At 40.6% G+C, this 11,715-nt stretch overlaps 1 protein-coding gene across 6 annotated transcripts in view; it reads right to left on the reverse strand.

Moving 5' to 3' along the window:
* The window catches only part of fahd2a (fumarylacetoacetate hydrolase domain containing 2A), a 52,226-nt gene extending 40,981 nt beyond the window's left edge, over positions 1–11,245 (reverse strand). For 5 of the 6 annotated variants that reach the window (XR_015496968.1, XR_015496967.1, XM_087263028.1 and 2 more), the window contains exon 1: positions 11,055–11,143. The gene's annotated coding sequence lies outside the window, so the exon portion shown is untranslated. 6 annotated transcript variants of the gene reach the window in all.
* Between the last annotated feature and the right edge of the window lie 470 nt (positions 11,246–11,715).

Raw genomic sequence — 11,715 nt, forward strand, 5'->3', positions numbered from 1 at the left:
AGTTTAGAGGTCAAGAACCTAAAATTGGTACAGTAATGTGGTATGAATCTAGGTTTGCTGATAGATTGGTACATTGTCTATAGGACCCCAGTGAGATATTCAACGCACCCTCAAAGACTGCTGAGATATAGCGCCACCAATTGTGCAAAGAGTGCAATGGTACATAGCTGTTTTTGCCTTGCTGTAAGCGATTTTTTGCAAGTTTAGAGGTCAAGAACCTAAAATTGGTACAGTAATGTGGTATGAATCTGGGTTTGCTGATAGATTGGAACATTGTCTACAAGATTCCAGTGAGATATTCAACGCACCCTCAAAGACTGCTGAGATATAGTGCCACCAATTGTGCAAAGAGTGAAATGGTACTTCGCTGTATTGCGATTTTTTGCAAGTTCAGAAGTCAATAACCTAAAATTGGTACAGTAATTTGGTATAAATCTGGGTTTGCTGATAGATTGGAACATTGTCTACAAGACCTCAGTGAGATATTCAACGCACCCTCAAAGAATGCTGAGATATAGCGCCACCAATTGTGCAAAGAGTGAAATGATACATAGCTGTTTTTGCCTTGCTGTATTGCGATTTATGGCAAGTTTAGAGGTCAAGAACCTAAAATTGGTACAGTAATGTGGTATGAATCTGGGTTTCCTGATAGATTGGAACATTGTCTACAAGATCCCAGTGAGATATTCAACGCACCCTCAAAGACTGCTGAGATATAGCGCCACCAATTGTGCAAAGAGTGCAATGGTACATAGCTGTTTTTGCCTTGCTTTATTGCGATTTTTTGCAAGTTCAGAGGTCAATAACCTAAAATTGGTACAGTAATGTGGTATGAATCTGGGTTTGCTGATAGATTGGAACATTGTCTACAAGACCTCAGTGAGATATTCAACGCACCCTCAAAGACTGCTGAGGTATAGCGCCACCAATTGTGTCAAGAGTGCAATGGTACTTAGCTGTATTGCTATTTTTGGCAAGTTCAGAGGTCCATAACCTCAAATTGGTAGAGTAAATTGGTATGAATCTGGGTTTGCTGAAGGATTGGAACATTGTCTACAAGACCCCAGTGAGATATTCAACGCACCCTCTAAGACTGCAGAGATATAACACCACCAATTGTGCCAAGAGTGCATTGGAACAAAACTGTTCTGCTGTGTCAAAACTAGGTACCTAGCCTGAAAATGCTGGTGTTTAATTTGTGTATTATCTTACTGTGATAGGCAAGTACAATATGTATATGCGTCTTGTAAAATAAGATTAATAATAATAATTATTTATTATTATTATTTATATTATTATTATTATTAGTAGTAGTACTGTTAAATTCATGTCAATTTGTATAGGTTTATAGTTACTTTCTCTCTCTCTCTCTCTCTTCCTCTCTCTCTCTCTCTCTCTCTCTCTCTCTCTCTCTCTCTCTCTATATATATATATATATATATATATATATATATATATATATATATATATATATATATATGTATGTATGTATGTATGTATGTATGTATGTATGTATGTATGTATGTATGTATGTATGTATGTATGTATGTATGTATGTATGTATGTATGTATGTATGTATGTATATATATATATATATATATATATATATATATATATATGTATGTATGTATGTATGTATGTATGTACAGTATGTGTATGTATGTATGTATGTATATATATATATATATATATATATATATATATATATATATACACATACACACACACACACACACACACACACACACACACACACACACACACACACACACACACATACACGGTGGCGCAGTGGGTAACACTGTCGCCTCACAGCAAGAAGGTTGCTGGTTCGAACCTCGGCTTGGTCAGGTGGCCTTTCTATGTGGAGTCTGCATGTCCTCCCCTACGTTCGCGTGGGTTTCCTTTGGGTGCACCGCTTTCCCCCACAGTCCAAAGACATGCAGTACAGCTAAATTGGGAAGGCTAAATTGTCCATAGTGTATGACTATGGATGTTTTCCAGAGATGGGTTGCAGCTGGAAGGGCATCTGCTGCGTAAACCATGTCCTGGAGAAGTTTAATAAAGGGAATAAGCCGAAAAAAAATGAATGAATACATATAAACACAGACACAAGAAAATGCATTGTATTGTATTGTGTGTTTGTGTGTAAATATATATATATATATAGAGAGAGAGAGAGAGAGATTTTACACACATATTTATAAACTTTTATAAGGTATATAGATTAATTGCCATTTATATGTAATCAGTAAAATATGTATAAGTGTATTGTAAAATATTTGTATTTCACTATACAAATTAGTAACTACTACTAATAATAATAATAATTATTATTATTATTAAATCATTATTATTAAATGATTATGTATTAGCATCTTTATTTTGTGTAAATGTATAACACAAACATATTATTATTATTATCTTTAGTGTTAAACATTTTTAATGTGAACACACACACACACACACATATAGTTTATAGTACACACATATATAGTATGTAGTACACTGAAAAAAGTGTTGCATGCAAAACTGTTGCAAACAATTTTATTTGTGTTGAATTTAAACAAACAAATTAAGTTTAATAATGTTCAACTTAATTTGTTTGTTTAAATTCAGCGCAAATAAACTGTTTACAACAACTTAACGTAAAAAAAATTGAGTAAATCCAAGGAATCATCTTTGAATGATTTTTTTCAGTGTAGGCACACAAATACATAAAGGTTAAAAATAAAACATTAAATGAATATGCAAAAAACTTGGCATATAGCACCTCCAACTGGGCATTTATTGAAATGACTGTCTTTTGACCGTTTTTAGGTCTGTCTTCTCAATGGGATAGAATTATACATATTTATACATATGCAGACGCGTGTATAGACGTATACTATTAACCTGTTGTGTAATATTAGAGAGAACATGGTACAGTATTCAATTATGCAATAGCTCATTTAGTTCAATTCACATTTATTTGTATAAGGTGTATAAAAAGGTGTATAAAAAGTGCATTGTCTGTTCTTTGAAACAATAGGTTTAACAAAACTTGAATTGTATTTACAGGATTGGGTGTCAGAAAAAGCTACTAAAATCTAATACAAATTGTAGTATTTGCAGATAAAACATATGCATTAACTTTTACAACTTGAATTAATAAAACAATTATTTTGTATCTGAAATCCTTGCTGAGGCAGGCACTGTCTATTCATAGGTGGGTCATGTGAAGTCTTCATAAAGGACTATTTCTGGAAAAAAAACAAAAATATATTGTACTCAAACGATGGCACTGTCAATAATTAATCAATGATGCAATTAGATTTCATGCTTGCAGCCCGTTTTCTATCTTATATCAGTTTCATTTAGCATTTTTCATTTTTCAAAAAGAAACATAAATAAACACGGTCCCTAAGATGAGCGCGAATAAGAAGCTGAAAAACGGAAGCGTCGCGGTTTTTAAGGTGGACCGCATAGCGTCAATAAGAAGCTGCGAATAAGAAGCTGGATTCAGCCTCGTTTATATTTTAAGGTTCCTTCCGTGTTGATCGTGACACATCCACCCTAAACAACAACAAAACTCGAGTGACAGTGTAACCCTCCCAAAAAGGGCATAAAGTATTCACACACAACACAAGTTCTTTGCTGGACAAAATACAGTATTTATTTTGGGCCACAATAATCAAGTAAACGTCAAACACTCAATTCATTTAAATACTAATTTCACTTTTATTTTATACAATAATCTTAAAGATTAAAATTCCACACAAGGGGAGCAGCAGGTAGGGAATCAAAAGGACAAAAAGTTCATGATGTAAAGATTGTTAGCAGACTGCATAAAAATTATTAGGTAAGGCAATTAAAATGACCACCACAAGGCATTTAACAAGGGGTATCAACCGTAATTGTGCAACACATCATCATTTCACATCAACCCAGAGTTGTAATACACCACACAGTAAATCTCATAAATATAAATGTATAAATAACACCCATAAATAGACTCCACACAGCAATCAAATCATAAGCTACCATCAATACCACTCCAGCTAAATATCAAGCCGTCGTCATTTAACATTTCCTTTACGGAGCGTGATGCTAGCCTGCGCTCATCCCCCGTCACACGCACACACACACACACACACGCACGCACGCACACACACACACACACACACACACACACACACACAGACAGACAGACAGAGTACAAGCGCCGGGAGCAATCAAACTCACTCAAACTCCCGGCGAACAAAATGCAATGCACACACAATGACCCCGCAACAGTATAACTGTGCTGCTGGCCCGCTTACCCGCTACCGGACGTGGGATACAGAGATTGGAAAGTCAACAGCGGCCACCGAAACTTTAGTCCGGGGAAACCCCAGCACTACCAACTATCCCTACCAGTCATTCGCTCGCGCACAACATCATGCCCACGTCCCGGCACGATAGCCTTGGCCAGCGGCTCAGCAGCACCTGCAATCAAAAACCAAGAAAAACCCCTCCTGACCCAGAAACTACAATCGCTTTTAAAGGCTTGGACTCATTACAAATTGAACTCAGCTGTTCATCTCCTGGAAACGTCATAGACGCAAATGACGCCAGTACGCATCATCCTGGTTTGGGAAGCACCGCTTACATCCACCCCCCCTACTCAAAATGTGTCCACACATTTCCACTTAAATTCTGTAACGCTGAGGCAACAGGCCCTTGGTGGCCCGTGCAGATCGCCTCAAACCCTCCACTGATACATCAGGTGGGCTAGAGAGTCCTTCTCTCTGTATAGTCTGAGCAGTTGTTTCAGCATTGTCCATAACAGTCCTTTCATTTTCCCTTACAGGTGCAGGCAAATCTGTTAGACAGCCCCCGACCCAAGGATACATACACCAATTACTGTTCAGTGGATCAACCTGAAGAGCAGGAGCTTGCTCCCCTACTTCATTCTCTGAATGTGAGGTTACCTCAAATTTGCAGGGACTTAACATATTGCGGTGCAACACCCTCTCATCACAATTACCCCCTTCCTTCTTTACAACATAAACTGGTATGTCAAGATTAGGTTGAGAAATAACCACATATGTATTCCTCTCCCACCTATCCTCCAATTTACCTTTTCCTCTGGCCCTCTTATTAAGAACCATTACCCTCTGTCCTATTAGCAAAGGTTCCCCTCTTACCCTACGATCAAACCCCTTCTTTTGATGAAGTTGAGCCTTCTGGACCTGTTTTCTCGCTTGACTATAGGCAGTTACCAGTCTTTTATGGTGATGATGCACCCAGCTGCCAACTGTTCCTGAAAACCCATCTCCCCGACCCAACATAATGTCCATGGGCAACTTAGCATATCGTCCAAACATCAAAAAGTAAGGGGCATACCCTGTAGATGGATGGGGGGTATTATTGTAGGCTTGTACCATCTCTGCTACATGCTGGTCCCAATTTTCCTTCTGGTCATCCCTTAATGTACCCAGCATGCTCAACAATGTCCGATTAAAGCGCTCACATTGTCCATTCCCTGCAGGGTGATAGGGTGTTGTATGGGACTTTCTGATGTCATATAATCCACACAGTTCCTTTATGACTCTAGACTCAAAATTGGGACCCTGATCAGAGTGCAACTGATCAAATCCCCCAAACTGCTGAATGAAATGTTCCCATAACGCCCTTGCAGTTGTCACCGCTGTTTGATCCATGGTTGGCACTGCCACAGCATAACGAGTAAAATGGTCCATCATAACTAAAATGTTACACCTCCCACTACGCGCAGGCTCCAGTGACAGGAAGTCCACAGACACAATCTGTAATGGATAATCTGAATCTATGGATACAAGCGGGGCACTCACTTTATTAGCTGGGGTCTTATGCAGATTACATCGAACACATTTAAGACACCACTTCTCCACTCCTTGTGTCATCCCCGGCCAAAAGAAACGGCGACGGGCCAAGCCGAGAGTTTTTTCCACTCCAAGGTGTCCGGCACGATCGTGCACCCATTCTAGGACTTGGTTCTGCAAACTCTGAGGCACCAAAACTTGTTTCAGTTTGTCAAATGTCTTTGGATCACATACCTCACGGCACAACAATCCTCGATCGGTGCCCAGACGACCCCACTGTCGCAGCACCACTTGAGTAGGTCGATCCTCTGCTGCTCGTTCTCTTGGTCCAGGGCCTCTTCCTCTGTCCATATACATCCACAATCGTGACAGCACTGGATCCGCCCGCTGTGCCCTCACCCAGTCATCCAACAAACTAGGTCCGACACACTCCTCCTGGGTCAACTGTGGCTCTCGTCCTTTGCTTGGCTCCTTCTCCTGGTCCTTAACTACTGGAACAAAGGCATGGACACAAGCATGAACCACTTCAGATGGTACATATCCCGGCTCACCACATGGCACTGCTTCATCCTCTATAGACTGGCCATCTGTCTCTTTCCCAGGCCATCTCGAGAGAGCATCAGCGTTTCCATTTGTCCGTCCTGGTCTATAGCGCACATCAAACTGAAATCCAGCCAATTGGGCCATCCATCGTTGCTCCACTGCCCCCAGCGTAGCCGTATTCAGGTGAGCCAGCGGATTATTATCTGTGAACACAGTAAAGGGAGACACAGCAAGATAGTCCCTGAACTTTTCCGCTATAGCCCATTTTAAAGCCAGCAGTTCCAATTTAAATGAGCTATAGTTTTTATCGTTCCTCTCCGTAGGGCGTAGGCTTCTGCTTGCATAAGCAATTACTCTCTCCTTCCCTTCTTGAACCTGAGCAAGTACTGCTCCCAAACCCGTCTGACAGGCATCCGTATACAGCACAAATGGCAGCTGGAAATCAGCATATGCTAATAGGGGTGCTTGCAGGAGGCTCTCCTTTAATTTCTTGAAGGCGCTTTCTTGCATCTCCCCCCATGCCCAACGCTCTGCTTTACCTGCAGCTGGTTGAGTTCGTCGTTTCGATGTCCCCCATAACATTGAATTCAGTGGTGCTGCAATCTTTGCAAAGTCTTTTATAAAACGTCTATAATAACCCACTAGGCCCAAAAAGGCCCGAAGCTGGGTAATGTTCTGAGGAGCCGCCCATGTCTCCACGGCTTGCAACTTCCCTGGGTCTGGTGACACCCCTCCTTCTGAAATCACATGGCCCAAATAATGCACTTTGCTCTGAAACAGAGAACACTTAGTTGGTTTTACTTTCAGGTTAAAATCCCCAAGACGACTAAAAACCAAGTCCAGATGGTCAATGTGAGCCTCAAAAGAGGAGGAGAAAATAATTATATCATCCAGATAAAGCAACACAGTTTCAAAATTTTGATCCCCAAGACAGCTTTCAACCAGCCTTTGAAACGTTCCTGGAGCATTGCATAACCCCATTGGCATCCTATTAAATTCATATAGCCCCATTGGGGTAACAAAAGCGGTCTTCTCTTTGTCAGCTGGGTGCACCCCCACTTGCCAATACCCATGTGCTAAATCTAAAGTTGAAAACACTGTAGATTTTTTCAATGAGGCTAGTGATTCCTCAATTCTAGGCAAAGGATATGAATCTTTATGTGTAACACCATTCAGACACCTGTAGTCTACGCAGAAACGAAGGGTGCCGTCCTTCTTTCTGACAAGCACTACAGGTGCTGCCCAGGGGCTATAGCTCTCCCTAATAATACCATTCTCAAGCATGTTATTTAAAAGTCCCCTAACTTCCTGATACAATTTTGGTGGAATCCTATTGTAACGTTCTCTAATTGGGGCTGCATCACCTGTTGGTATTACATGCAAGACTCTATCTGTAAATCCATAATCTTCCTCATGCTCTGAGAAAACCTTCTGATGTTTAGCCAGCAAACCAGAAATCATCTCTTGTTGTTTTAGACTAAACTGCTGTGGATCTAACGGTACAGCAACAGGCCATGGCATCTGCACTTGTTCGTCATCCTGCACTCTATTTTGTCTCACGCTTACCTCCACAGTGTCATCATCTAATGATCTTAATTCCACATTTCCTTGCAGGCCAGAAGAACACAACTCCACATCTGAAAGCTGTCCAATCCGGCAGCGTTGGGAGAGGATCACAGCCACTGGGGACAGATTAAGAATTCTAACCATAACCCTTCCCTTTGAAACTGTACTCAACGATCGGGCTACCAATAACTGCCCTGGCAATACATCTGGACATGGTTCTACCAAACCCACATAATCCTTCTTATTAGGCCGAACCCGTGCACATGCCTCGATCACCATCTCTGACTGTGGTGGTATTATTTTTTTCCTTCCCTGGGGCCAGTAAATTGAACTTATCTGCCCCGACTCGTCAGCAAAATGTAATAAATCTTCACACACAGAAAACATCTGGCGCCATACTTTAACTTGTACTTCACTTTCTGAGCCTAGGTAATCATCTCCAGTTTTTGTCATTAAAAATTCTCTACATTCCTTAATTACATTCATGCCAATCAACCCTGGATATGATGATCCGTTTGAATCTTTGACAATAAGCACGCCCCTTTTTGGTATGACTTTGCCACAAATATTTAAATCCACCTCAATGTAGCCAATATACGGGATGACTAACCCATTAGCAGCCACTAGGTTAAATTTTTGAATGGGTGGATACACCATTGGCCCTTCGGTCTCGAAATGTTTCTTAAAATAACTTTCAGTCAATGTGGTTACCTGCGAGCCAGTATCAATTAAGCAAGATGTTTTAACTCCTTGTATTTCTACCTGCACGACTGGACATTGTCCTATTAGGTGATCTTTCTTTTCTAATTGGCCACTACTTGATGTACCCACCGTTTGGGCCTGTACAGTGGGCTCTATAAGTTTAAAGGCCCTTGTGGTCCTTCTACAGTCCTACAACGTCTTTCAATATGACCCACTTGTTTACAACGCCGACAAATAGGTCTTCCCTGATGGTCGAATTGATCAGAACTTCTTCGACCCCCCATCAACTCATACCTAGGTCTAACACCCTCACTCTTAGGCCACATATTCTGTACTCCTTCACGGACTTCACTCATCATTCCAGCTACTATTTCTTTTATTTCTCCTTTCAGCTGCAAAAATACCTCCTGTTTAATTTCCTCTACCAATTTGGTTGTATCTAGAGTTGGTTTCATTTGTACGGTTGCAGCTACTGCTTGCCTTACCTCTCCAAACGCATCTGCTTGTAGGATGGCTTCTCGTTTAATATCAACAAAAGCAATATCTGACGATGCTCTTACCATACCCTGAAGTTCCCTCCGCAGTCCGGCATCAAAAAGTCCCAAAATAAACTGATCCCGTAACACATAGCCTCCAGTAGTGTGATCTCCCCTACTCTCCAACCTATTACTTAATTCCTGAAGTACTAATGCAAACTGTCTCACACTCTCATCGGTCCTTTGTTTACGAGTAAAAAATTGGGAACGAAGGGTTGCAAGAGGGACTGTATCCCCATAATTATTTTTCAAAAATGTCAATATCTGTCCTGATGTTACACGCTCTGCTATCGGCAAAGCTAACACTTCCCTCTTCGCTTCCCCATCTAAATTACTTATTAAAGCTGAAACTTTTTGAGCCTCTGAAAAAGGGTACATATCAAACATTGATTTTTGCATATTATGCCAATCCTGAAAATTATTCTCCTGTGCCGTTTTCTCCCCACTAAATTTTTGACACCATGGTGTCCCCATCATCAAAGGAAACATAAGCATGGCTTGATTCTGGGCTATATTAGGTGAGCTATCAGCCCCCTGCTGCTGCTCACCAGATGTAGAAGGTGACTGGTCTAACTGTTGTGTGGTTGACATTTTCCTGATTATTGCCCAAAGTCCAGACTGCCAAAACTACGCCAAGTTGTAACCCTCCCAAAAAGGGCATAAAGTATTCACACACAACACAAGTTCTTTGCTGGACAAAATACAGTATTTATTTTGGGCCACAATAATCAAGTAAACGTCAAACACTCAATTCATTTAAATACTAATTTCACTTTTATTTTATACAATAATCTTAAAGATTAAAATTCCACACAAGGGGAGCAGCAGGTAGGGAATCAAAAGGACAAAAAGTTCATGATGTAAAGATTGTTAGCAGACTGCATAAAAATTATTAGGTAAGGCAATTAAAATGACCACCACAAGGCATTTAACAAGGGGTATCAACCGTAATTGTGCAACACATCATCATTTCACATCAACCCAGAGTTGTAATACACCACACAGTAAATCTCATAAATATAAATGTATAAATAACACCCATAAATAGACTCCACACAGCAATCAAATCATAAGCTACCATCAATACCACTCCAGCTAAATATCAAGCCGTCGTCATTTAACATTTCCTTTACGGAGCGTGATGCTAGCCTGCGCTCATCCCCCGTCACACGCACACACACACACACACACGCACGCACGCACACACACACACACACACACACACACACACACACAGACAGACAGACAGAGTACAAGCGCCGGGAGCAATCAAACTCACTCAAACTCCCGGCGAACAAAATGCAATGCACACACAATGACCCCGCAACAGTATAACTGTGCTGCTGGCCCGCTTACCCGCTACCGGACGTGGGATACAGAGATTGGAAAGTCAACAGCGGCCACCGAAACTTTAGTCCGGGGAAACCCCAGCACTACCAACTATCCCTCCCAGTCATTCGCTCGCGCACAACATCATGCCCACGTCCCGGCACGATAGCCTTGGCCAGCGGCTCAGCAGCACCTGCAATCAAAAACCAAGAAAAACCCCTCCTGACCCAGAAACTACAATCGCTTTTAAAGGCTTGGACTCATTACAAATTGAACTCAGCTGTTCATCTCCTGGAAACGTCATAGACGCAAATGACGCCAGTACGCATCATCCTGGTTTGGGAAGCACCGCTTACAACAGGTTGAAGGCATTATTATTTTAGGATAAAGACATCAGAGCGGTTTTTGATTGTGCAAGAACACGTTGTAAACTACTGATTGCAGTAAACAGCTTGGTTTATGGCTAGAAATAAGATAACAAGCAAGACAGAGTAGATAACTAGTGACTATGCCCTACTTTCAGATTTCTGCAGCGCTGTATGAAAGTCCTACCTGATCTTGGTTCACAAAACAGAAGTGTTGATCGTGCACGTTTTAAAAAAAAAATAACGCTTACAAAGGTGATCTGTCTGAGGACTGATGTCTTACTCGCTCACACATCTCAATATATTCCACAAAAATTACACAATCTTTGTACTTTGATACTGTAGCTCACTGTCATTCCAGCACCGCTGTCACGTGACTGAAATTGACGTTCTGCTGACTCGTTAAAGAATCGTTCTTTTGAGTCGAATCTTTTAATTCGTCAGTTCAAACTGTTCCTAAAAAGAGCCCGAGAGCGATTATTAATACATTTATTTACAAGAAATCTCACGAATAAACGTGTTTACGAACATTTCTTTGTAAAAAAAAATCTGTTTAAAGCTGATTAAGCTATGTTTAGGCAACGTAAATTAAAAATAACATTATACATTACTCTGACAAACTAAGCTTTAATACAAGGATATACATAAATCACTTACTTAGATTAAACATTAATTATTTATTAAAATAACATGAATAAAACATGGATAATGGTATAAAGTGGAAGAACCAAACTACAACCTGCTGTTCAAAAGAATCGATTCGCTGAAACGATTCAGACTTCTATCGCTGTTGACTTCCGGTGTGTATTATGTAGTTTAATGAAAGTTTGTTGAGAAGAGCGCTATTT

The sequence above is a fragment of the Danio rerio genome, chromosome 8, assembly GCF_052040795.2.
Source record: "Danio rerio strain M-AB ecotype USA chromosome 8, GRCz13ab, whole genome shotgun sequence".
Classification (NCBI taxonomy): Eukaryota; Metazoa; Chordata; class Actinopteri; order Cypriniformes; family Danionidae; genus Danio; species Danio rerio.